The 26,879-nt window shown below is 55.7% G+C and overlaps 1 protein-coding gene across 4 annotated transcripts in view; it reads left to right on the top strand.

Moving 5' to 3' along the window:
* The window catches only part of ZNF536 (zinc finger protein 536), a 409,759-nt gene that overhangs the window by 97,655 nt on the left and 285,225 nt on the right, over positions 1-26,879 (top strand). For all 4 annotated transcript variants that reach the window (XM_066243745.1, XM_066243744.1, XM_066243746.1 and 1 more), the window contains exon 2: positions 26,200-26,314. The gene's annotated coding sequence lies outside the window, so the exon portion shown is untranslated. The remainder of the gene's footprint in view (positions 1-26,199; positions 26,315-26,879) is intronic.

Below are 26,879 nucleotides of genomic sequence, written 5' to 3'. Positions count from 1 at the left end.
GCAGTCCCTCTTTCCAAGGAGCCACCTTTTCCCGAAGTTCCCCTCTTGTTCCATCTGATCGGTGCTCTGTGGGCGGAGCACTCAATGTTTGGGAGCTCACACTGTTTGTAACTTGATGTCACCTGACACTTGGGAAAGCCATGAGCCCCACATAAGCCACCATATCCAGCCTCTCCCCCATCCGAGCCCTCTGGTTCCCAGCTGGGGCTTCCAGGCAGCGGTGGGATTCAAATAATCTAACAACCGGCTCTCTGCCCTGAGGACCGTTTTAAGTATGCAAAAGTGATATACCGGAAGGGAGTTGTTTATTTCATCCATTTAATGCTTAAATAAGAACAATAAAAGAGGTACACAAAACCAGATTATAAGAAAGAGTTTTAAAATATGAATGAAAAAATGTTGAATAATACCTGAAAAAACAATAAAACTGTTATTTAAGATATTTCCATGTTGCTTCTTGACTGGCATCTTCACTTGCAGTCTTCCTCCCCTACGGACGGAATGACCATGACCATGACCACGGGTGTTTAGATGAATGTTCAGAAAGCGTAAGGAGGGTCAGTTTGTGATTTCCACCGTAGAGAGAACCCTGATGACAGTTGCCATTTTAACAACTGTTTCTCCGAACTGAACAAAAAATTAGGTATCGGTTCTGCCAAACCAGGGCGAACCGGCTGAGTCCCACCCGGCTCCCACGTGCCTGCAGAGCGCAGGTCGGGGTGGGGGCTGGACACACTCATTGGTGGCTTCAGGCCGGGGTCTGACCTTGTGGAGACCACTCTGGTTTGGCTGTTCCAGCTTGCATGGCTTTGGGGTGTCCTGCCGGAAGGCCTGGGCACCGAAGGGGAGAGGTTTGCTGAGGGTCAAAGCCTTCAGGACCCCTACCTGGTCTCAGGGGAAGCACACGAGCCCGGGACAGGCATGGGTCTGACAAGTCCTCTCTCCCCACTGACAGAAAAATGAGAAGCAAAGTCAGGAGCCCAGGGCCCTGGACACTCCAGTCCCTTCCTGGGTCCAGGGCCAGCACCTCGTGATACTCCCGATTGACCAGACCTCTCCCCAGAGCCCATTGGAGGGGCCTCGTGCCCTCCTCACCTGGGGTGGCTTGGCCCGTCGAGTCTGCACCTCTGATGCTTGTGACGGTGGGGACAGATGTGGACGAGGACTTCCTCTTCCCAGCCCAGCCCTGCCCATACCCTCCTCCCCACACCCCTCTCCTCTTCCTGCTGCTTCACAGATCCCGCTGCTCAGACTCTGAACTCCGGTCCAGCGACACCTCCCACCTCCCCTTCGCATCTGGACCTTTCCTGAGCTGCTAATTCACCCACAATCAATAATTTTATTCTTTTAAAGAAATGACAGAATATCTCCAAGAGGGTGCACAGAGGGGGAAAAGCACAGTGCATCTCGTCTCAGATCTGATGTGTTCTGGATTTAGAAGTGCTGAATAATTCATTCCTGTTTAAAAAGTAAACATACTTTCTCTCTCAGTACTTGATGGGGGGGGGGGGCTTCGTAATGGATCCATGCTGGGGCCGGGCAGCGTGAGAAGCAGGGGAGCACAGTCCGGGGTTGGCTGTCTCCCTTTCCATGGCTGGGCAGCAAGGGGGGTCTTGGCTGTGCGTGGTGGTGGCATTGCCGGTTCTTACAGCCTCCCACCTTTTCTTCTCCCAACCCACCCCCTTCTGTGGTTCCTCCCACTGCCAGGCGTCTCCCCCGTCTCTGTTCATCGCTTCCTTCCGTCTGACCCTCTGTCGACCTCACCTGGAAGGTCTTCTTCCACGACCTTCCAGGTGGGTGGAAGAAGAAACAGACTTCCCACCACTGTTTCTTCTTCCACCCACCTGTCCATCCCTCTTGCCCTCCATTTACTCATCTACTCACTTGTCCACCCATTCACCCACCTACCCTCATTGACTTTCTGTCTTTCCATCCATCCACCTTCTGTCCATCCGTCCATCCATTTGCCTACCGTCTGTCCACCGTCCACCTGTCCATCTGTCCATCCATCCATCCATCGATCCACTCATCTGTCCATGCATCCATCCACCTGTCCATTCATCCATCTGTCCATCCACCTATCCGCTCATCCATCCATCCCTATCTCTTGAGCATCTGCCCAGTGCACGTCTGTGAGCCTCACGGGGCCTGTCCTGTGTTCTAGTGGGAGGTTCCGAGGGCATCACTGACCATCCAGACAACCCAGCGCCTCCCTCGACCAAGACGGAGCTCTGGCTGCTGCTCTGCAGACCACAGCCCTCCCCGGAGAGCCTGCGCCCGCGCACCCTGCGGTGTTAGTGCTGAAGGACAGTTCCCTGAGACACCTCGCAGGCAGTTTCTTGTCTGTGGGAAAGTGGTGCCCAGGGAGGGAAGCCCGTCTGCCAAGGTCATAGTGGTCCCAGATTTAGTCACATTAGCTCATTGGCCTGGGAACCTCCCAGACACATGGTCTTTTCCTGGGGTCAGGTCCACGCCTTCCTAGCCCACAGGGAGGGACAGTTGGCCTGGCGGTGGTGGCATTTTGGTGTCGAAGTGAACAGATGCCCCCTCACTTCTCCACACTTGGCCTCCTGGGGGCTCTGGCTCCAGCTTCTCCGGAAGGGCAGAGGATGGCTGTCATTGGAGCAGGTTTGACTGTGCCTCTCATCCCATCCGCCCTGGAGGGAGGTTCTCCTTCTCAGCCTGGCCACAGCCCCTGGGAGCTGGGGCCTGGGAGAGAGGCGGCTGGCTGGCGTGTGAGGCCACAGCGCAGGGCTGCTAACTGCCTGTGGGGCGTGCTCGAGCCGTTTCTCCATCGATAGCATGGAAGTGGTGCTCACACCTGTTTTCTCAGTATCCGGGACTCCAGGAGACTCCATGCACGAAGTGCTCAGGAAGCGTGAGGCTATGGACAGGTGCTGAGGGTCAGTGGTGGGCACGTCCGACTGCGGGGTCCCCTCGGGCTGGAGTCCCACCCTCCCTCTTTGGAATGTCATTTACCCTGTTCCCTCTGTCCTGACACAGAGCACCCCAGTGACTCGGGGGTGAGTGGACACAGAGCCCTAGAAACGCCAGGCCTGGCATTGCCTGTGGAGGCCAATTCTGTGGTCCTTGGCCTGAGCTGGCAGTGTGGGCCTGGAACCAGGTCCTGGGCAAAGGCCCAGCCCCTATGTCACAGGTGAACAGGCTCCAGACGCGCCCAGCATGGGACGAGCTGAGCCGGGTCCCTGTGCTGGCTGCCAGGTCGTCCCACCTCTGCAGTGTGGCTGCGGGTGTCCCCTGTCCTCTTGGGCGGGTGGCATATTCCGGACTGCGGAGTGAGGGGCTGGCCCCTCGGCTGACGTGCTCTGCGAGCCTGCGGGCCGCGCGCCCCAGTGTACCTCGTCTCCCCTCTGCTAAATCACAAACAGAAACGGAACTCGGGGTCACGCACGAAGTCGTGCGCGTACGTTTATTTCTTACATGCAGAGCGCTCTTTGCTTACAGCCAAAGCCCCCGAATATTAAACTTTGAGAAGATTTAATAGTGTTGGGGTCAGATGGCGGGCTGGAGGGGCCTGGTGGCCAGGGGGAGGGGCCCGGTGGCCTGGGGGAGGGGCTTGGCCAGCTTGGGGGAGGGGCCAGGCCTGGGAGAGGGGCCAGGCCCTGGGGTCCCCCTGTGGAGTGAGAGGCCAGGCAGGGAGGGGAGAGCTGGGTGGAAGGCAGGAGGGTGTGATTGATGGGGGCTGGCGGGCAGGCTGGCTCTGTGACCGCTGGTGTCTCCTTCCGCCCACCACAGGCAGGTCTCCTGAGGCCAACCGGACAAGCCCTGTGGCTTCTTTCAGAGAACCCTCTCTGACGGGGTCACCGACTAACAGCTCCCTGAGAGGGGGAACAAAGGCTGGTAGCTGCAGTCCATGCATGAGATGGTGGCCAGGTGACAGAGGGGACCACCGTCTCTGGCACAGATGGGGGGACTCTCCTGCCCAAATAGCCCTTTGAAGACACAGCTGTTTTTGTTTGTTTGTTTTTCTAAACTGAAACTTTTTAAAGAAAAACTTTCCTCAGGCAGCTGAGTGTCCTGCTCACTGGCAGCCCCTTGTTCAGGGACGTCCTGCTGTTGAAGTTCCTGTGGAGGGACGCATGTCCCGGGGCTCTGGGGACCCACGCGGAGCAGGGGCACGGCCGTGGGCTCCCCCCCGCCCGGGAGTCGCTGCCGGTCCTGACGTCTGCTCCAGCGCTGGCCAGCGCCCAGGGCAGCCCCGCCCACCCCGAGCTCCTCGGGGAACCCGGGCGCTTCCCCTGTGGGCACTTAACTTGGAGGAAAGTGGGGTGTTTTCCAGGCCTGCGTTTGATTTTCACTTATAATTATCTCCACATAAGTCTTCAATTTAGGATTTTGAATTGGAGACACATGAACCCGGCTATGCATGTTAAAAGATCAGTGACAAAAATCACATGACATTTGCATGCTGTAATTATTCCCAACCTTCTCGCGGGCTTTGTTGGGAAGTCAGACCTGCATGCAGGGCCCCCGCCTTTTGGAGGGGGCAGCTTTTGTGAGTTGGGGTTCCTTTCTGTTCACGTCTAAGTGCCCCTTGGTGAAGTGGCCTCGTTTTCGGGTCTTCTCAGACCACATTGCACCTCCCGGACTCTGGTCTCCATCCCTGCCTCCTACGGCATGGGCAGTCTTTGTCCCCTGCAGGGTGGAGTTAGGGACCCTCATGACTTTTAAGGGCAGGGGACAAGTTTATACTACCGAGTGACCTTCCCCAGGTCAGAGCCAACCTGGCGTCTCATGGTCAGGGGTGCAGACGGTCAGTGTGGCTCAGGTCCTTGAGTCTCCGTGGCTGGTGTTTGTGGGCAGCCCGACCTCTGGGTGCCCCCTTATCTGTGTTTAATGAGGGTGGCCATGAACCTTCTTGGCGGGGGCATGTGGATGCAATGCAGTGAGGTGTGTGGTGTGTCCGGTGTGGTGCTCCGGCCCCGTGGAATCTGCCCTCGGTGCCACCTAACCCTACGAGCACTTGGCTCTCCAACACGGCTCTCCCCGGCACGGTGATGCCGCGCCTGCTGGCTGCACAGCCTCGCTTGTTGCCCGAGTCCCGTGGAATCATTCTGTAATGTAAGCGGTTCTCTCGGCCACATGTGTGAGTCAGATCAAGGTCTGGTCTGGTGATTCCACCATGAGGAGGGAGGTACGGGCTGCATCCAGCATACGCGGACTGGGACCAGCGGGCCTGCCCGGGGCACCCTGCCACGCTGCCTGTGGAGGATGTGGAGGGGGGGGGCTTCCTTCTGGAATTCCCTGCCGCTCTGGGAGCTGACCTCGCCAGGTGTTCTGGGTGCCTTGCTCTCGCTTGATGGGCGTCCACAGATTGTGGACCATCAAGAGGTTCTTAGGATTAGTTCCGTTCTTCTGATCCCGGCTCCCCATCCACCTGCACCCCCTGCCCACCCCACCCCCAGAACAGCCCTGTCCGAGTGAGAAAGGAGAGTGAAAACTGTCCAGAGGAAGCCTGTATGTCAGGGCGCGTACTGGACCTCACGCGAGAGGACCCGCTCTCCAGGCGTGCTCGGGGGAGGGAGAGCTCTCTGGGGCGGTGCCTCCACTGTGGGGGGGGGGCTGCATCAGGGTCTGGTTCAGGCCCCTCACAGACTCACACCTGTCCTCAGCAGGCAGAGCATGGGGGCTGCAGGAGCTCTGGACGGCAGAACAGCCTCATTCAGGCAAGTCCAGAAGGATGGGGCGCTCAGCGTCCAGGGCATACCTCCGCCTGCCTTGTGGGAGTGTGGCCCTGCTTGCTGAAAACAGACCCTTCAGGTGGAAAACACGCATGGTCCCCAGCCAACTTGGCCCTTGGAGCTAACATATGCTGTGCTGGAATTTTGGAGGTGGGGGACTGGAGATAGGGGGGGTCTCTTTCAAACCCGTTGAGCAGAAGGCTTGCTTGTGGACTGAAACTCGAAGGTGCTGCTACCATCCGAGCTCTGTTCTGTGAAGTGGGGACTGGCTCCCGCCACCGAAGAGGACACCAGACCCTGAGGCATGCTGCTCGGAGCCGTGCTCTGGATGGACTGGCGGAGGCCCTGGGTTGGAGCAGACAGAAGTTGATCAGCTGTGTCTGTCCCCGGCCGTGCCCGGCGGAAGCTGCACCCTGGACCATTCGGTGCCCTGATCGATAGGTCTGAGGGTCACGTCCGCCAATCCATGAAAATTCACACTTTTTTAGAAATGGAGAGTTATTACCGTGGTGGGGTGGTTAGCTCCAGGGCATAACTTACTGCACTTGGGGGAGACACTTTCTACCACATTACTGAAGAGAAATCAAAATTGATTTGGGCATAATTGAACTCTGCTACTTGATTTTCGAAGAATATCGATTGAGCCGAATGGACTAAAATATTGCAAAATAAGACGTTTTTATTTATTTATTTTTTTGTGGATATTGTATAATCTCATGACTTACATGAGATGTTGTGTTTGAGAGTTCCTTTGCATTGTGCCTGGTATACAGTGGGTACTCTGTAAATGCGCCTTTGGCTCTGTTGCTATGACGACGACTCCCAGCACCACCAGCACCAATGCTAATTTTTGCCGAGTTAGGTAAATATTGAGTGATACGTTGCACCCTTTATTTATCGTCATGCCCACATGTTACATACTAACCGCACTAAGTCTGATCCTGTGTTAAGCTGGCGGCTCATAGAATCATGTTCAAGTGGGTTTAGGTGCAAGCAGCTGGCACACAGTTGGGTGGCGCCCCCCTTCCCTTCCTGAGTGGTCAGGGCCTTGCACCTGGGTCTTGTGGGCATAGGCTGGGGTATTTTTATTTCATTTTTAAAAAAGAGTAACTATACTTTATTGATCATAAAAGTCACTGCAGTCACAGTTCTCTACGGTCTCTTGTGCATGAATTTTAAAGAGAAACTCCAATTTGACAGTCACAACAGATGCTGCAAACATATCACATCTGATTTTCTTGACAAAAAATGCTTGAAAGGCCAGATATTTGCCTTTTCTTAGTGTAAGAAAACCCCTTTCTGAGTCCCCTGCAGTCTGTGAACGTAAAACCTCGTAAGGTTTGAAGCGAAGAGAAGCTTGCTGGAGACAGCTTGGGAAATAGGACGGGAAGGGTTTGGTGACTGTCCCAGGTGGGACAACACGAGTCTCTCCTCTCCTCGGAAGGCACGGGCTCTGGGCCAGGCGCTCCAGCTTTGCGCCCACCGTCAGGTGGTGGGAACACAGCCTCGCCATCTTCTGGGCGGGGGGACTTGGGGGACCATTGACCTTGGAGCTGGGCATCGGGTCTGGCTCAGTGTCATGCTTGGCCGCCAGAGGGATTTAGCATGGTGACATTGCCACTCTGGGCCTCAGGTCCCGGTTCCAGGGTGTGTGCTCCAAGCCCCCCCATGCTGACACCTGTGCTCTGGGGCCACATCTATGCAATGGTCTGTGGGCTGGCTCCCCACCTGCCCACTCTCACGGTGCGGCTGCTGGGGGCCGGTGCTCTGTAGGGATCAGAACGGGGTGGCAGCGGGTGGCCAGGTAACCCTGGGTGTCCAGGTGGAGCTCATGCCCCGTCCACGAGCAGAGTTTGGCCTGAGTGTCAGTGAGGCCCTGGCTAGGGCATTGGCCCCCCAAACATGACTGCACGGCTCTGTATCTGACCATGTTCTGTGAATGGAGACATGGGGGTCCCAGTCCCCCTGCATTCTGTGAATGGAGACATGGGGGTCCCAGCCCCTCCTGCAAACATGACTGCACGGCTCTGTATCTGACCATGTTCTGTGAGTGGAGACATGGGGGTCCCAGTCCCTGTATCTGACCATGTTCTGTGAGTGGAGACATGGGGGTCCCAGTCCCCCTGCATTCTGATGGACCAGGGACGTCAGGGACCAGGTCACTGACACTAGTAAATAAATACTGTCTATCTTTACGACAGATTACTGTTTCTTATTCGACGATTCCTGAACACCACAACTCTCTGATCTCTCTGTCCCTGTGACGACCTGCGCATTTCCGGTTGGCTTCTCGGTTGAGTGCGCGAGGGTGGCTGACGCGAGGGGTCACTTGTGTCCCTGCATTCTGATGCCCGTGCTCCCTGGGGCACGCTCTCACTCTGAGTTTCTGCAGCTCAGCTGTCCAGAGAGTCACTGACCAAAAGGGTCACGGTTGTGCATTCAACAGGCTGGGCTCTGCTTCCCTAACCGTCTCACCTTTAGCCACTTTCTTCCACTTGACCTCAGTTGTCCGGCCCCCAGCCACAGCTGGACCTGAGAGTAACCAGCGCCTGCACTGCCTGTGAAATCTGGTTCTTGGTCCCCTTGCCTGTGTCCACCACTGCCTCTGCTTCCACTCTGATCACAGGAGACTTGCTCACTGGCCACTCCTGCCCTGTCCCGGCCAGGCCTGTCCTCTGCTCTCTGTCCTCTTCCCCCAGCTTAGAGAACACGTCCGTCAGTCCCGGCTCCCTGGCCTCCTCCTCCTTCAGGTGTCCACCTGACGAAACTCCAGCCCCGGGTGAACTCACGCGCCCACTGTCTGGGCCAGTCCCTTGCACCGGAGCCTCGCGAGAAAATCACACAGTTGGGGTGATGGGGCTGCTCTGTACCCTTGACCACAACCATGGGGGGCTTGCTCACCAATGGCCACACCGCCTCTTCCTGCTGTCCCCTGTGGCCACTGCCCTCCTCTTTACTGAGAAAGCAGAAGCCCCCAGGGGTCCTCCTCATCCTCCCTCCCCCCCCACACATCTGGGCCTGTCTTCTCTCTGCCCTGCTCTCTCAGAGACTGTCACCTCCAGGGCTGCCGGGGACCTCAGCCTTTCTCAGGGACGTGGTCAGACCTGAGTGGGCATCCAGCGGCCCACACTCTCCTAGGACTGCCTCTCCCAGCCCTTCACACCCGGCTTGTTTGCGTCCTCCAGACACGGGCTTAGTGTCCCTCCTCAAAAAGGCCTTGCTTGACTTCGCAACTGCTCACTGTCTCTCATCCTGCTTGTTTACTCCAACACGTTACTGCAGCCTGTAATCATCTTACCGTTGTCTCTCTCCTTCCCATAATTATGTTTAAACTTTTTTTGGTATTCAGTGAGAGGAGAGAAGGCAGAGAGACAGACTCCCCCATGCACCTCAACTGGGATGTACCTGGCAAGCCCACTAGGGGTGATGATCTGCCCATCTGGGGTCGTTGCTCTGTTGCTCAGCAACTGAGCTCTTCTTAGTGCCTGAGGTGAAGGCCATGGAGCCGTCCTCAGCACCTGGGACCAATTTGCTCTAATCGAGCCATGGCTACAGGAGGGAGAGAGGGAGAGAGGGAGAGAGGGAGAGAGAGAGAGAGAGAGAAGCAAGAGGGGAAGGAGTGGAGAAGCAGATGGGTGCTTCTCCTGTGTGCCATGATCAGGAATTGAATTTGGGATATCCACACGCCAGGCCAATGCTCTACTACTGAGCCAACCGGCCAGGGCCTCTTCCCATAGTTTTAAGTACCAGGAGGAGCAGAGCCAAGTGCCCCATGCTCCGTGTGAATGCCAGTGTCTAGCACAGTGCCTGATATTCAGGAAGCACTTGGTGAGTATTTCAGCTCCCACGGCCCATGGGTCTTTCCCCCTGTCTAGACTGAACACTGCTGTCACCTCTGGAGGGCTGTGGACTCCAGAGAGAAGTCTGGGGTTCCAGTGGAGCCCTACTAGGCTGTGTGTTCTCCCCACGGAAACCTCACCTGAGGGTCTGCCGTTGAGGAGCGCTAGGTGGAGACCTGGTGGCCACACCAGGTGTCCGGGTGGGGTGTGACTTCTGGATCAGACACGCCTCTTTCCTCGTCTTCCTGTCTGGTGCTGTCTCTGTCTGACGCTTTTTGGATCTTTCCTTGAAGACTTGCTCCCTGCTGCCGGCCTGCCTGGCCCCAGGCGCTGTCCCACTGCCTCCCTTCTGACACTTGTGCCATTAGTCGCCTCCACCTAGCCTGAGCTGACCTTGCCCGCACCCACCCTGAGCCCTGCCTCTGGAGGTGACCTCTGGCCATGCCCCAGGAAGACCTACCCGCCCGCCGACCGGACCCCATCGCAGACGTCCCGCCCCCCGAGTTAGTGGACTGTGTCTGTGTTGACACGTCCCTTCTCACCCTAATGATATGTTTATTTAACTGATGACTGCTGTCCTCATTAGAGACTCATTGTTGAGCCTGAAATAGTGATTATTTTTGCTGATATTCCTTTTCTGCAAAGATAATCTTTTTTTTTTAAACCACTCTTTTGGTGTGCTGTGAATCCTTAATGAGGATAAATTTAAAAGAAACCCCCAAACCAGCCTTTAGGTTGAGATTAGGCGGGTCCGTGGGCACGGACCACCCACAGGTTGGGGGGGTGCGCACAGGTGGTGGTGACGGGGGGCGGACCTGCGCGAGGTGGAGCCGGAAGCAGCCGGAAGAAGCACCTGGCCAGTAGGAAGGGGGCCCTTGAGGCTCCAGAAGGGACTGGCCTCGGGTAATCGATTCCAGAATTAGCCATGTCACCTTGGCCGTGTGGCTTGACCTCTTGAAGCCTTAGTGTCCTCCCGCTGTGATAGGGCTGTTGGGAGCCGGATACAATAACAGTGCACACGGATACAATAACAGTGCACACGGATACAATAACAGTGCACACGGATACAATAACTGCACACAGACACAATAACAGTGCACACAGATACAATAACAGTGCACACAGATACAATAACAGTGCACACGGATACAATAACAGTGCACACAGATACAATAACAGTGCACACGGATACAATAACAGTGCACACAGATACAATAACAGTGCACACAGATACAATAACAGTGCACACCAGGTGCTCAGTGCTCGTCCGGGCGGGTCTGCTGACGTGGTACCTCCTGTCCCCCAAGACCTGGAGGCTGCTGGAGGCCCGTCCCCACCCTGCCCCTTTCTGCAGCATGGCCCAGCCTTGCACCCGTGCTGAGTTCCTGCTGTGAGTGCTGGCCACCTGAGCTGCCCTGGCCCCAGGCCCCTTCTCAGCACTTGGCCACCTCCTGGCCACTTCCTCCCAGGGCGTCCCTGGTTGAGAGCCTGTGACTGCCACGTCCTACGTACCCGCCCACCCACCTTGTGCTGGGACACCTCCTGCCTGGAGCTGCCCCCAGATGGTGGCCGTTCAAACATTCTTGCCTGCTCGCTACCCCCGGGCGCAGGGAACGGGCTTCTTCTCCATCACTGGTCCTGTCCAGCTACTGCCTCCCACCGGGGCTCAGAAACCACCAGGAACCATGGATTCAAGGGTGACATCCGACCGTCCCCACTAATCTGAGCTCTCCTATGTGCAGATTCAGGAGGAGCTGTGAAGGCAGAGCCATGGATGGACATGGGAGGAGGCGGGCCGGCCCAGAACTGTGGGCTGGTCAGCAGGTTCTGAGCATGGTGTCCAGTGCTGGTTTAGGCTCCAGTCCCTAGGAAGGAGGCGCTGTCCACGGCAGAGACCATGTCTGACTGGTCACTGGTTCTCTGGTGCTTGGCACAGTGTAGGTGCTCAGGGAGCATTGGCTGAACGAACGAATGAATAAACGAATGAAAGATTCGGATACCTGCAGGTGGAATGATGCTTAGAAGGCCCTTCGGGCTGGGCTGCCTGAGGCTTCTTAGGAGAGACTGTGATGCTGACCCTTGGGTCCGGCCGGCCCTCTGAGGCAGAGGAAGAAGGGTGTACGGACTGCGCGGGAGGCAGTGGGATGGGCACAGGTGTGGAGCTGGCCACAGGTAGACCCATGTGCCTGGGAAAGTGACAGAGACCGACCTGGAGGGGTGAGCAAGAGGTCAGAATTCACGGGCCCAGGCCGGAGAGCTCAGCTGTGACCCCTGATGTTATTTTAAGGTGGTGGCTTTTTCATATTTAATTATGAATGAAATTGCATTTGAGGACGGCAGCTGATGAAGGCGTGTGGTTATGCTGTGTGGGCTGTTTTCAAAATAGCTCGCCCCAAACTTCATTAGCGATTAGTTCGAGGAAAGTGCAGCCTGACCTGCCAGCGCCGTCTCCTGGTTCTGCACCCGAGCCAAGCCAGCACGGTGAGGGCGGCCGGCGGCTCTGCAGGCCGCGGGCCCGTCCCTTCCAAGCCTGCTTCTCGGAGGCCCGTCCCCAGGGCCTCCGCTGTCCTCCTCAGTGGCCAGACTGTCACTCCAACGCAATCCTGCTTTTCCCTTCTAGTGAGACCCCTTTCCTCATGTTTGAGCCTGGGCCACCCTAGGGAAGGCTCATGAACCCCTCTCCTGCAGCTCTTTAAGGCCAGGGTGGCCAGGGCTGGTGCTGGACACTCCAGCCAGGCCGCTGGGCCCACCGGGTCAGTGGCTGAGCCGAATGACTATGTCCCCAGTCTTCGGACTTCTCCTAAATATGGTCAGTGTTTGTAGGAGCTCCGCCACCGTCTGCTCGAACCGTGGACTCCGGCTTGGCCCCTCTCCCTCCCCCGGACTTAGTCTAAACCCTCATTATAACCTAGATTAGCCGTTGTGAGGCGAGCACAGGGCCTGGCAACCACAGCCAAGTCCTGATCAGCATCTCCAGCACTTGGCTGAGCACGGCTTACAGGGCTGGTCCCGCTCCCGCGATCCCCGGCCAACGAGGCGGGCGGGCAATCTGCTCTGGAACAAGCCGGCACCCAGGGTGAGGGGGGCTCGGGGTGGGGGTGGGGCGCCATGCTGCGCACTGCGGGCCTGACCTTGGGAAAACCTCATGGTGGCTCTGAGCCTCGGTTTCCGGTGTCTGTCTGTTGGGAGCGAAGTGGATAATGGGAACGAAAGACAGTAACTCATGACATTCAGGTCAGGTGGCCCCTGGCCGGGCCCCAGCAAGAGCTCAGTAAGTGATAACTCCTTCACTGATGGTGCCCACGGTGTGGCACGGTGGCTGAGAGGACGGTGCCGGCCAGCCCGGGGACGGGGTCCTCGTTCTATCAGGACACTAGAGCCCCCTGCCTCAGTTTCCCCACGTCTCTAGGAGGGCACTGGGCTCTGAGGACGCCGCACAGGGCAGTTGTGAGGGTTTCCGTGTGGGCCACACCACGGGGCGTAATACGCTCCTGCTGCTGAGCATGAGCTCTGACTGTTCCTCCTCGTGAGGGCAGTGTCATGATCCTCCTCGCCGCGTGATCTTGGGCACATCTGCCAGCCTCTGAGAGCCTCCGTTTCCCTCAAGGGAGTGGGGGCCCCGGGCTCATGACCAGGGGGCGCTGCAGCGGGGGCTTACGGCCGGGTGCACCGCGGGCTCATGATGGGGGGGTTGCCGCAGCGGGGGCTTACGGCCGGGGTGCACCGCGGGCTCACGACCAGGGGGTGCTGCAGCAGGGCTTACGGCCGGGTGCACCGCGGGCTCACGACCAGGGGGTGCTGCAGCGGGGCTTACGGCCGGGTGCACCGCGGGCTCACGACCAGGGGGTGCTGCAGCGGGGCTTACGGCCGGGTGCACCGCGGGCTCACGACCAGGGGGTGCTGCAGCGGGGCTTACGGCCGGGTGCACCGCGGGCTGATGACGGGGGAGCAGGGCGCCGCAGCGGGGGCTTATGGCCGGGGTGCACCGCGGCGGCTCCGTCTCCAGCTCACCGTCCTCTCTTTGCGGTGAGGTTCCGTAGCTAGGTAACGCGGGCTGAGGTGCGGCTTCTGACGCGGGTGCTCGTGGGAGAGTCACAGTGCTGCCTCCGCTGTCGGGCGACAGCTGTTTCCCGGCAGATGTCTCCCCCATGTTCTGGAGCAGCGAGAAGAGGGGAGAGCGTCCCAGATTTAAATTTGGAACGTGCTCGGAATCGTGCCAGCCACCAAGAGCCCACGGGGCCCACGGGTTGGGTGCTCCTCGGAGCTGCTAGGAGCCCTTGGGTGTCAACCCCATGCAGGGTCTGGGCGGGGTTGGGCTCTTGAAGCCCCGAAGGCAGCAGGAGTCCCATCTGGACAGCTCACCCGGTGGGTGTGGGGTGGACTGGGGTGCCGGTGGGCAGGGGTACATGTTGGCCCAGTAAGCAGGGGTGGTCCTCTTCCCATGGGCCCCTGTCAGGACCCTCAGGTCTCAGGGTCTGGCTCGCCCAGGACCCTCCTCACCGCTGGGCAGAGATCTGCTCGTGGATGTGCTGGCCTTCCGGGACATGTGGAGGGTCCCTTGCCCACGATGGGCTTCCTGCTCTGACCCATGAAGCTGTTCATACAGATGGACAACTCTACCTCAAGGTGTCCTCCCTGGGGGTGTGGCGTGAGGCCCCCACGCTGTGGGATAACAGGAGGGGTGGCCCACAGCCCTGGGCGGTAGGGGAGGTTGGGGGAGACCGAGGCTGGCAGCGTGCTCGGGACGGACCCCTGGTGCTGTGGCTGGGCTGAGGCTGGTGCTTCAAGAGCTGGGGTGACCTCTCTGTTGTCCCCAGCCCTGAGTGTGCTCCCCCCCACAGATATTAGTGTGTGACCCCCACCCTGGGGTACTACCGCCGCCGGCTGGATGACCGTGAGCCAAGAGGCCACCCCAGGGAAGGTAGGCCAACTCCTGGAAGGCAGCCATCCCCCCAGACCCGGGTTAGGAGGGTCTGCTCTGTAGAGAGGACGTGGTCAGACCTGGCCTGGGGTCTGACCAGCAGTGTCCCCCTCACTCTGAGAAGCCCTAGCCCCCAGCGGCCCCATCTCCGGGAGATCAGAGGTCACACTGGCTCTGGTTCCTCTGCAGGGGCCTCTGGGGACAAGGTGACCTGGTACAGGAGGGTCCTCAGGACTCCAGGACTTGTCCAGGGCAGCAGGGCCGTCCCTGATGGGAGATGGCAGGGGCCCAGCCAGGACACAGCTCCTCCTCACCGTGCACGTGCGTCCGGGACACGCCTTCCAAGGAAAGGACAGGGTCCCTGCGTCTCCGAGAAGTCTTCTCAGCTGCTCAGGCGCCTCCGCACAACCTGGCCAGAGCTCAGAGCAGGGGACCACGGCGGTCTCCGAATGACTGTGGAGTCAGACCTGCACAGGCACACGAGCGCAGGCCCGACCACTTTCTCTTCGTGTGCCGTTTGCTGTCTATTTTTTTTTTTTTTTTTTTTTGCATTTTTCTGAAGCTGGAAACAGGGAGAGACAGTCAGACAGACTCCCGCATGCGCCCGACTGGGATCCACCCGGCACGCCCACCAGGGGCGATGCTCTGCCCATCCTGGGTGTCGCCATGTTGCGATCAGAGCCACTCTAGTGCCTGAGGCAGAGGCCACAGAGCCATGCCCAGCACCCGGGCCATCTTTGCTCCAATGGAGCCTTGGCTGCGGGAGGGGAAGAGAGAGATAGAGAGGAAGGCGCGGCGGAGGGGTGGAGAAGCAAATGGGCACTTCTCCTGTGTGCCCTGGCCGGGAATCGAACCCGGGTCCTCCGCACGCTAGGCCGACGCTCTACCGCTGAGTCAACCGGCCAGGGCTTGCTGTCTATTTTTAAGTTGCGTGCATACGGGGCTCCGGAGAAGATTCTGGGAGGAAGGAAGAGCACGCAGAGGCTGGCGACCCACAGTCACTGCAGAACTTGAACGCCAGTGGCTGCTGCGTGACGTCCCTTATAAAACCCGAGGCTCAGAGAGGGGTCCTCTTGCAACAGAGGCAGGGGCTTCTCGGGTCCCCTCGCCGGGCCCTGCGCACTCGGTTTGGTCCCAGCCACGTCAGGGAGACTCGAGGGGAAAGGGGGAAGAAAATGAAATCCCGCCATGAAAGACGGGGTCTTTGTTTTTGCAGCCCGTGACCCCGGCAGTCTCTTTAGCGAGCGTGGTTCAGCGAGCTGGCACACGCCACAGCCACGCGGCGGTGCAGGAATCGTAAAGCAGATGGAGGCTTTACATTTTTGTTTAGTTTTTAAGAGCAGTTTTTATAACATCGCTTAAAACCATTCCGATGCCTTTGCACTGTTTACACTCGGAGCTTTGTAGCGGAGATGTTTACAGTGTGGAGAATGTCTGAAGCTATTTTATCGTTATGATATTTAGATAATTGGCCAAGGAGGGGGAAAAAAATAGTTTGTTGAGATTGCAGCGATGTCGGTCATCGCGAAGTGAACTCCTGAGCCTCAATAAATACGTCCAGTTTGGTGGAAAGTACAAACTCAGTTAAAACAGAACAACACAAGCGGGAATATCTTCTGGGTGAAATCATTTCCTTTTCTTAATCAAAAGATGACAGGCAGGGCCCGTCAGATGGACTCCCATCTGTGCGGCACCCTGGCCGGCTGGCCCCGTGACGTCCCCGTCCTGACTGACGGTGGCCCCCACCCCCACCTCGCCACTGCCATTCCAGAGTTCACACAGATACCCGAGGTAATGAAGTTCTGTTTTCGCAGCCCACCTCAACATGAGCCCCCCGTCCCGCCCCCCGCTTTGGGCTGCAGACTTTTATTTTATTATTATTGTTTTAATGTCAAAGAATTTATGCAGAGCTAGGATTTGGAACTCTTTTTTTCTTTTTTTCCTTCCCCTCCCTCTCTCTGCCCCAAAATGGCATTAATCAAAAACAATAACTCCTTTTAACTTTTCTAAGTGCTCCGAAGGAAAGTATGAAATAATCTGTGTGTGGGCCGCAAATGTGGAGAACGCAAACATTTCACAATAAACATGTTTAAATGAGACTGCTGGCAAGATAGGCCGAGAGATAGGACATGCGGGGTTAATTAATGCACGCTCATAAAAATAAACCTCACTTTTAAGATTCGACCAGTAAAAATCATTAGCATATTTGGATCAGATGCCTTTGTGTATACACTGAGCTTCTCCACAGCAGATTGTCCTCGGAACGCCCGGAAACAGGCTCCAGCTTGAAGTTCAAACTTCCCTTCCCTCTTGCTTCCCGGACGGCGACGCGATGATTTATGCTGGCTTTTTCTCTTCTACCTGCCGTTGCTCTGCTGGCGACGAGAGGAACGTCACTGTGTCCGATGTGCGCATCACAGAGGGCCAGGGAGAGGAAAAGGAAAAAAACAAACAAAACAGAAGACGTTTAGCTGCGTAAAAATTCCCATTGTTTGCTTACAACATGCCGTGTTTGATTTTCGCTATAATCAAATTACTAGAGCGTCTTATTTTTACTCCAAGATGTTTGAGTTTTTTTGGGTTTTTTTTGCTATCTTAAATTAAATCGTTTGGCCTATTCAAACAGGCTATCTTTTTTTTTTTTTAAACAACAACACCACACTTCCTGAAATCAGTCCATTCCAACAGGTGTTGCCTTGAGGTTGTGGGTCAGGCAGTGTTCTGAGGTTCTGTTAAATTAGAAAGCACATAATTTTCTAAGCCTAATTACAGTACAGAAGATTCTGGCTTTCCGTGGTGCCTTTGTACGGGAAGACACGCACGGCTACAAAGACCTCTTCAGTACGAAGCCAACAGTATAAAAACTGAGCTCATTTGAAAAGAACTGAGATTGGAATTCATAAAGCCAGGAGGAGTTAAGTTGTAACTACGGAGACAGTGAAATTCCGAACCCCGGCTAGCACTGCGTTTCAAATCCTTATGAAAATAAAAACACCCCGACAGGAATTATGGAGGGAAAGAAACTCCTGCTCGAGTTTAATTTTACCGAACTTTATTGGCAGCTTATTTTGAACTAATGTGCAATAAAGTTGCCAGGCAGAACAATAGAAAAAAATGAGAAAGACCATATCTTGTTCTGTTCTTACCCTGTTTGTTCTAATAAAAATTGCGCCGCGCAGTAAACACCTGAATAGCTGATGTGGGTTTTGCGGAGATCATGCATACCGGTCTGCCGAGATTGGACAGTTCACAATAGGGCAGGCGTGGTCCCCGGGTCTGCTCCACTACCCCCCCACCCTGCCCAACCCCCGCCAGGACAGCCGCGGGCCCCTGGGGAAACCCTTCTATGGTAGCATCATCTCAGCTCGTCTGGGAGCAGGACAAGTGTGTCCACTCCTAAGCAAGCGTCTTTTCCTCGAATGTTTCTGGAGAAGGGTTGGCCATCCCCGGGGCACAGCCATTACAAACAGAGCGGCTTCACCCCTCACTGTGTGCCCCGACCCCATGCCGCCTCTCTTAGAGAGCCTGTGTTTATGGCTACATAGTGAGCCTCTATGTGCGTGTGCACACGTGTGCGTGTGTGTGTGGGGGGTTTGTCCAGAGTCATGCCTAGTGACTCCCAGCATTTGGGGGCATCGTCCTGTAATACCCATCACAGCTCTGGGTACCCAGGCGACAGTGCCTCTCAAGCCCCTGCCCCCAGTGTCTGGGCCTGGGTCTGGGGCAGCCTCCCACCTGGAGGGCCTGGGGGCAGGGAGGCCGTGACCCTGGGAAGACCGGTGCCGTCCAGAGACAGGGTGGGAGGAGGGGGCGTGTACAGAGGGCTGCTGACCAGGGTCTCAGACCAATGCCCCGGGCCTCCGGATGATGGGATTAAAAATCCAACATGCAGGTGAGATTTTGCCACGGGGATGAGCAGAGTTTCCATCAAATGCTTGAGGGACCTCCTTTCCTGTTGTGTCTGGGGGACAGACAGACGTCTGTGGGCAGACCCGTTGATGCAGGAAGGAGGAGGTGGTGACCTGTGCGTGGAGAGCCATGCGGTTTAGGACGCAGATGTGCACCTGTGCTCCTGAGACCAGCTCACCTGCAGGACGTGAGCGGGGCCTCGGCGAGGAGGCAAGAGGCGGGTCACCCCTTGGCCAGCGGGTGAGGTACCTCTGTTTTTGTATTTTCAAGGTAACACGTGGATGTGTCGGTTGTAATGACCGTAAGCAGATGGCACTGAGAGAGTGAGCCAAGGGCTGGGCGGGGTCTCGGTGATCAGTCAGAGCCAGGGCCGGGCGTTGGGGGTCAGGGCCAAGGGGCTTGGACATGGGTGAGGCCTGTCTCAGATGCTGTGCTGGGGACCCAACATGCCTCCTTCCCTCCTTCCTGTGTGCTGTCCCCGGACCTTATGTCTCGGACTGGGAGTGCTTGAGTCTCCCCGCTCACTGGTGTCCGCTCACTCTAGCAGCTGCTGGCTGAGTGAGTCCCTCTCGTGGACCATTCATTTCCTGGGCTTATGGTGGCCTCTGGGATTCACAGCCAGCCGGTGCTCTGGAGGCCCTGGGGTTCAGTATCATTGGTTTCTAGTTGGGAGAGTTGACACTTGAAGGGAAGGGACTCCCGAGGTCCGACGGTGAGCTGGGGCAGAGCCCGGGGAGGGGCCAGGCCGCCACCACTTCGCCTGTGACCTTGACCCTGGGGTCACTCTGCTTGTCTTGTTCAGTCCCCATCCTGTGAGGGACACGTGCTCGACGGCCACCTCCGTAGAGGGCCCCTCCCGCTGGCTTATCCTTTCGTGTAGAAATGGCAGCCACAGCTGGGGCCAGGCAGGCGTCTTCTTCTGTCACCTCCTTGTTAGTTAACGGGCTTGTTCAGTTTAGCTTACTTCTCATGACCTTGTGAGGTGAGGTGAGGTGCTCCTGTCCTATGCGTATCAACAGATGAGGAGACCGAAGCTCAGGCAGGTGGCTCGGTGCTCTGGCCAACAGGTCAGACGTGCGACAGGGAGGATTGTAGCCCCAGCCGGCTGCTCACCTTGACCTCGGTGCGCCCCGCCCCCCGCCCCCCTCTGCCCCAGAGGACTTCCGCTGCGATATCCTTGAGCCTCCTTCTCCTTGATACCGCTGGGTACCCAGTAGACGGGGGGTGGGGAGCAGGTGTTGTCTTATATTCACGGCTGTGTCATCTGTGATTCCTTTTCGAGACAAATCAATGTAAAGAGACCTGTGAGTCAGTTTAAAGAAAAATAACTAGTTAATGGCACAGGTGGCAGGAGATAGGGCAGTTAGGTGAAGGGGCCACGCGGGTGACTTGAGGTTTGGGCTGCGCTGTCCCTGGCTCAGTTCAGGGGGGAAGGGAACTGGGAAGGCAGGGATTTTGGACGAGGTCTCGTCTCCCTCCCTGGGAGGCGAGCTCTGACCACTGTATGAGGGAGTGTCTGAGGTCTCGTTCCTCCTGCGGGGCGTCCGAGTGAGCCAGGGCTTCTTCAGCACCACCTGCAGCCGCAGACGAGGCAGCGTGGTCTTTCTTGGGGTCAGGTCTGGGTCTGGGTCCGCGTGCCCCAAAGGGGACCGGCCTTCCGCTTTGGGACCAATGGCAGGCTGGAGGCAGAAGAGTGCGTGTACTCACGGGGCTGGAAGACGGTCGGTGCGGGAGGCGTCTGTCTGCTTCCTGTGACCTACGCGACACCAGGTTGACCAGGTGGCCCCGACAGTACCGGGGTGGGCACGCCTACCGCTGAGCCGAGTGCGGGCACCCAGGACGCGCCCCTCTCTGCCACTGTGACTGTGGCCACCGACTAATAATGTCCTGCCCACCAAGGAGGCTCCAGCCCGGTAGTTCTCACACTGGCCTCCCTGGGACGCTGGCCGTGGCAAGGAGAAGCCGTGGGGGCCGAGAAGGGGAGGTCGGCGCTGTCCTTGCGGCCTGGGCTGCAGACGTGGTGCTTTTATCCTTTGAAAGGGATCTGCTAGAAAACATTGAAGAGCCACCGGTGTTCTTGGTGCTGCAGACGGGAAACCAGGTTCCCCCAGAAGAGCTAACAATCACAGAGACTTAGCCTGGACAGCCGTTGCAAGTGCAGACGTCTTTATTTAGGCAGATTGGGGGTGGAATGTAATGCCCACTTGGAAGGAGTCATGACAGTCCCTGTGTCCAGTCCCCCGCTTCAGGCACACCTGGTGGAGACGGGTGTTCCCCTGGAGGGAAGGTCTCCACGGGCAGAGGACCCAGAGCCCGCAGGACACACCTGCTCAGAGGTGTCGGACGGACGGTTGCTGGCAGTGGAGTGGCGACCAGCCCCTGAGCTCAGCACGGCCAGGAACATGACCTCCGTTCTGGAGGAGAAGACTTGGAGCTCGAGGACGGTGCGACGTCTCAGCCTCCTCCATGCGAGGAGCTTGCTGGTCGGGTCTGGGGTCTGTGCGCCCGACGGCGGCGACCCCCGCCTCCCAGGAGGGGCGCGTTCGTGTCTAGCAGGTGGACGTGAGACAGCAGCCAAGCCCGGTGCCTGAGTCCTCTCGTCCTGGGGGTTCAGCTGGGGGCAGGGGTGCTGTCCGGCTTCTCCTGAGCCAGTGAGGGTTTGTGCAGAATTCTTCCTGCTGCCCCACACGGATCTCCAGGGGTCTGTGTCCTCCGAGATACGGGAAGGCGGCCGAGGTGAGGGACCAAACATTTGACAGTAATCAAGACGTCACTTGCTATTTCTTCTCCTGTTTATTTATTTACTGTTTTACCAGCAGTGCATGAGGGTTCTCTTTTCTCTACTTTCCTCCTTTTGTCTCACGTCAGCCCAGGCGGTAGGAGTGCTTAGAGGCTTGCGGATATCCTCACTCGTGGAAAAGAGGCCGGTATATTCCTTTCATTCATTCATAAGGCGTGTTTTTGTGTGTGTGTATGTGTGTGTACATGTGTACCGTATTTTTCACTCCATAAGATGCATCTAGGGTTTTAAGGAGGAAAATAAGAAAAAAAAATATTCTGAACCAAATAGTGTGTTAAAATATTTAATAAAATACTGTATTTTTCGCTCCATAAGACTCACAGGCATTTTCCCCTCCACTTTTGGGGGGAAAAAAGCTCATCTTATGGAGCAAAAAATACGGTATTTTTGTGTTTGCTCATTCTTTTGTGAATGTATGACTTTTTTAACTCCTCTGACCGTCCCTCTATCTTTTCATCCATCCCGTGTGACTTCGTGTCTTCATTCAGTTCTTTGTCGGTGTGTTCACACATGTGCGTTAGTCGGTCACTCGTCCACAAATGGAACACTCTGAAAGTAGTCAGAGCCTCTGGACTGGCGTGACCGTGACCCAGGTCGACCCTGAGTGTCGTTCCATTGCTGGGTGTGGACGCAGACAGGTGCTCAGTGCCCGGGTCCCTGACGGAGCACGGTTGGCCTGAGAGAGGTGCAGGCTAAGCCCACCTGCTGTGACTTTGAGGTCCCGATGTCACCCATGCGCCGGGGTCCTGAGGCACCTCCCTCCTCAGGGTTTTCCCGTTGCCCGAGAATGTGTGCCCCCCCCTCCTTGTTAAGTCTTGTGACCCTGAGCCACCTCGTTGCTCCTGGAACATGAGAACCAGGAAGATAGGTGGTCAAGTGCAGGAGCTCGGGCTGTGGCCTGACGGGTGGGGAGGAGGGGCTGTCTTCCCTGATGACTGGGGTGGGGGGCGCGGGGCAGACGTGATGTGGGCAGGAGATGCCGTGACCGGCGTAGTGGGAATAAAAAACCACCGAGGATCACACACACAGAGCTAATGTTTCCTCCTCTTCTTCCGCTGAAGAGTTTCCGTCCATTTCCTGTGTCGGAATGTCACGTGGTTTCTGAGGGACGGGCGGGACAGGTGTCCAGGTGTGTGGTACCCTGGACGAGATTCTGTGTCTGAAGGCGCAGAAACCGTAGGCACCCTCCGGAGATGAGATGAGATGAGATGAGATGAGATGAGATGAGATGAGATTTCTGGCTGGGGTGGTCATACTGACCGCAAGCCAGGCTAAGAGCGACGGGTGGGTTCCATGTGGACAGGGAAGTATCTGTATCTGGGGGAAGAACCAGCCTCCGTCGCACGAGTGTGGAGGAGGAACAACTTCTGGATCAAGCTCTGAGTTGGTTTTCGTGCCCGAGGCCGACTGGCGCATGGGGGGTGGGGGGTACAATTTCTGGTTTATTGAGGTGGAGGTTTGCGTTGACCATTGTTCCCTCCCGTGGGTGACTCCAAGCGCAGACCCGTGCTCTTTCTGCTGAGCAGACTGCGGCTACACAGCACCTGGCTGCAGGGATCCCTTCCACAAGAGGAACCTGGCCGCACCGCTCTGGATCTCGCAGGCTGTGTGCCGCGCCTCTCGGCTCCGGTGTCCGGCGGTCACCGCTCTGGGAAGGCCGCCCCATGGCCAGCTGGAAACTCATCTTGCCCCCCTTTAGACTGTAGGTAACCCCCAAGGTCCTCCCCCTCAGGATTCGTGAAGCGTCACCCCAAGGGACCATGTGCAGGTGGCCTGTTTACCTGAGTATCAGAGCCCCATTCGCATCGAGTCTCAACTCATGGCCAATCCAAGGAGTTCTTGTACGGTGCTCCGGTTCCCGAGGTAACCGAAGCGTGCACTTGAGAGGGACAACAGGGACAGGAAGACACACGAGCACGCAGGTCCTCCAGGTGCTTATCCCCAGCCCCTGCCCTCGCGCCCCCCCCCCCCCCCCCCCCCCCCCCCCCCCGTCCCTTGTCCTGCTGCTGGACTCGACTGAAAACAGGCAGCCGTACACGCGGGGCGGCCAGCGGCAGGGTGGGGATCGCGGCAGTTTCTCTGCTGGTTTGTCCGTGAAGGACTCCACCGTATAAATCACTCGAAGCCACCAAGACAGAGAGGGCCGAGTCTGGTCAGATGCAGCAGCGCCGTGCGTGCCCATGAACAACGAAGAACGCGTGGCCAGTCGCGGCTCCCGTGGTGGGGGCGGGGCAGCCTGTTAGCCCCGCTTTAGATCACGTGACACTCAGGAAGTTCCCTCCGCGGGGCGTGGGAGGCCCTGGGCACCCACCAGTGCCTTTCGTTAAACAAGCTGAAAGCTCCGATGCCCTCCGGACAGTCCCCTTGTAATGCCATTTTTCATGACTCTTGTTTAATTAACAACCTTTTTCTTTTTTCTTTTTTTGACCTAGACGTGTTATAAAAGTTGCTATTCTCTCCTGCTAAATTATGTCTAATGAACATATTTGCATGTTATCAGATCCAGCAATATATCATTTCAAATTTCGGTGTTTAAGCCGGCATCGCTCAAAACAGCTTCCGTGGATTAGTAAGCAGGTGAAATCAAAAATCTCATTTCATATCTGACATTAATAACTTTCAGGGGGAATGAGCATTGGCATTTATGTCTGGACCAGCATTGAGCCCAACGTCCTAGAAACACAAGGGCAACAGACAGACCTCACCAGATAGGAAAATAAATCATGCATAATGCAGAATTCCTACCTTCCACGTTAATTAATGTGTGCAATCAATTACTGATGTTACAATATGAGCAAGAAACTGGTGGGGAATGGGGTAATAAAAAAAAAAGAAATACCTATAGATTTATCTGCTTCTTTCTTTTTTCTTTTTTTCCCCCTATTTAAACAAATAGTCTTCAAGCCCGCGAATGCTGTGTTGAGACATGCTCTGAATAATAAGCATCATAAAATCTAATCAGATTTATAAGAGGAATTGATTGTTGTGGCAGGAGGGAGAGGGTGGAAAATAAGCCGGAATTTAAGTGTTAATTTTTATGCTAATCCACAGTGGCTTCATATGAAGCAATTTTGTTCTGTGCCACAAATATAAAATTGTCCCTTGCAGAGAAATGTCAGCTTGCTAGACCTGAAAGCGGTAATTTATTAGGTATGTTTCTATTAGTATGTGTCAGAGTTGTTAGCAGGCTGTACACACAATGGTGCTTCATACTTATCCTCCACGTCTCAGCTCAGTGGCTGGAACGTGGGGGCATTAATACATTATCATATGCGGGGTGGTCTGTGCCCTGTGGACAAAAGGCTATTTAATACAATTTAATGTCATTCTGAGGAGAAGTGGAAAAATAAAGACGGGGAATAAAATGGCATCTGTGTGTTTCACAGTGCACTCATGCACAAACCCTCCGTTTAAGAGGTATGACATTTCTGCCAAGAAAAAGAATAAAAACTGGGCCATTTTCCCCCCTTTCCTTTCCTCTCTCTCTCTCTCTTTCCTCCTCTCTCCTTCTCTCTCTCTCTCCCCCCCAACCTGTTCCCCACTGCAGTATTTTCTAAATGCTATTAAGTGATCGATTTACACGGCCCCGTGATGATGTCATCCATAAGAAGGGGAGGCGGGAAGGGGGGTGTGGAATGCAGAAGGCAGCAGAATCCTCCTGACAGTGACCTTGTTTCAGAACCTCAGAGCCCTGGTGGTTTCGCTTGCCCTCAGTGCACGGTTCCAGAGAATGTACTTTTTCCTTTTCTTTTCTTTCTTTTTTTCTTTTTTTCTTTTTTGGACACTCTCTAGCTTACTGGGTAGTTGAATTAATCCAGTTAAGGGTTCTGATGCAATTCACATATAGGTCAATTACATGCACCAACATCTGCTGTCACCGTCATTTGCATGCGGCATTCATATGTTAATGATGCTTTTTTTTTTTTTTACTCAAGTAATATATTAAAAAAAACACACAACAAGATTTGCATATCAGTTTGGGATCAGTATATTATAATATAGCCATTTATCACCTCCCTCCTTCTCCTTTCTCGGGGACAGTTGGCGGGACCCTAACCCTGAGTGAGGGGCGGTGGCTGCCCTGTTTGAGCTGGGGTCTCAATATCTCTCTCTCTCTCTCTCTCTCTCTCTCTCTCTCTCTCTCTCGGATTTATACGCAGAGCCCTCGAGTTGGGAACGCTTCCCTTCGAAAGCCGCTTACCGCCTTATAAATCAATAATGACACAGATGGACTGGTGATAATCTATTTAGAATGCCTGATAGCAAATATTGTTGTACAGATGATTAGAGTGGTAACTGTTTTCTTTCCTTTAGCAGAGGGGCCTTTTCCTTCCCTTTTTCGGAAATGGTAAGTTGGAACCACCCTGCCACCGCCATTGCCAAAAAAAAAAAAAATATATATATATATATATATATATATATCTGAAAATAAAATAAAATCAGAGAAAAAGCGTTGTTGCACGTGGACAGGGTGGTGTTGGGCCATCTTCCTGCTGGATCTGGATCGCAGGGAGAGGACCTGGTGGGTAGAACAAAAGAGGCTTCCCGCTCCTGCCAATATAATCATATCCATCCCGCTTCTTTTAACAAAACAGGACCTTTTAATGGAATTGTGTCTTCAGGTGTAAATAGCATTAAAAAGCTCCTTCTCCTCTCTCTCTCTCTCTCTTTTTTTTTTTTTGCCCCGATCCTGCGCAAGGAGTGAGAAAATAAAGTGGAGGTTGTCAGAAGTGGCAGCTGCTTGGAACCCTGATAAATACAAGCTTTTATTGATCTGATGAAAATGGACGATCCCACTGCTGGGCGGCAGTTAGCTTCTTGTCTCCGGTGCGTCACCGGTGGCCTCGCGCCGGGATAGATTTTCGTCCTCCGCGCACCCGGGCTCTGATGTCATCTTTTCGCCTCTCCCCCGTCGAATTTCCTTGACCTCCGCCTCGCGCTGCGACTTGGGGGGAATGTGTTAAATTTCACTTTACATCATCATCATTTCTCTCTCTCTCTGTCTTTCTCTGTTTTCTTTTGTGATAGGGACCCGGGACGCCCCTCCGGCGATCGGTCAGCGCCTGGTCCAGCCGCCTCCTTCCTGGGCTTCTTTCTCACCAGACTGACCGTTCTGAAGACAGGATGCAGTTAAGCTGCTAAGGTAAGTGTTGTGGGATTGGAACCGGCTGCCCTGGACACTCTTCCACACCTCCTGCCTTGTCCGTCATCGTGGGTCTAACACCTAACACAGGTTCCAACCCAACGGTCTCTTCTCTCTCCTCCTGCCCGGGAAGGGGGTGCTTCCTCCCAGGCGGACCCCTCCCATGAGCTCTGGGCCTGGGGCGCTGGCTGGCAGGACCTTGACCCCGGGACGAGGCACCGATCTCTGTGTGGTGGGAAGAGAACAAGGGTCAAGGGGGGAAAATGTTGCGTTCTTCATTTTCCTCTCAAGTTCTCTGCTGGGATAAACACGAGGTTTCCGTTCCCCGGTCCTGGGGTGCCGCTCACGTGTTCTGGGTCCGGGAAAGCACTAGTGTTATTTTGAGTCGTTTTGCTACAACCCAATCAAAGTGAAGATCTGAAATAGCTTCTCTGAGAGCCCAGGCTGAAGTCATCAATTATTCCGCACCGTGGTTCTCTCCGATCCGACACCCACACCTCTGCGCCTGGTGTTGCTGAAACGTGGGGAAGGGAAAGTTAAAAATAAAAGGACACATTTCCGTCCT

The sequence above is a fragment of the Saccopteryx bilineata genome, chromosome 9 (assembly GCF_036850765.1).
Source record: "Saccopteryx bilineata isolate mSacBil1 chromosome 9, mSacBil1_pri_phased_curated, whole genome shotgun sequence".
Taxonomy (NCBI): domain Eukaryota; kingdom Metazoa; phylum Chordata; class Mammalia; order Chiroptera; family Emballonuridae; genus Saccopteryx; species Saccopteryx bilineata.
Note: the sequence above shows the minus strand (reverse complement) of the source record. Positions and strands in the feature narration are given on the sequence as shown.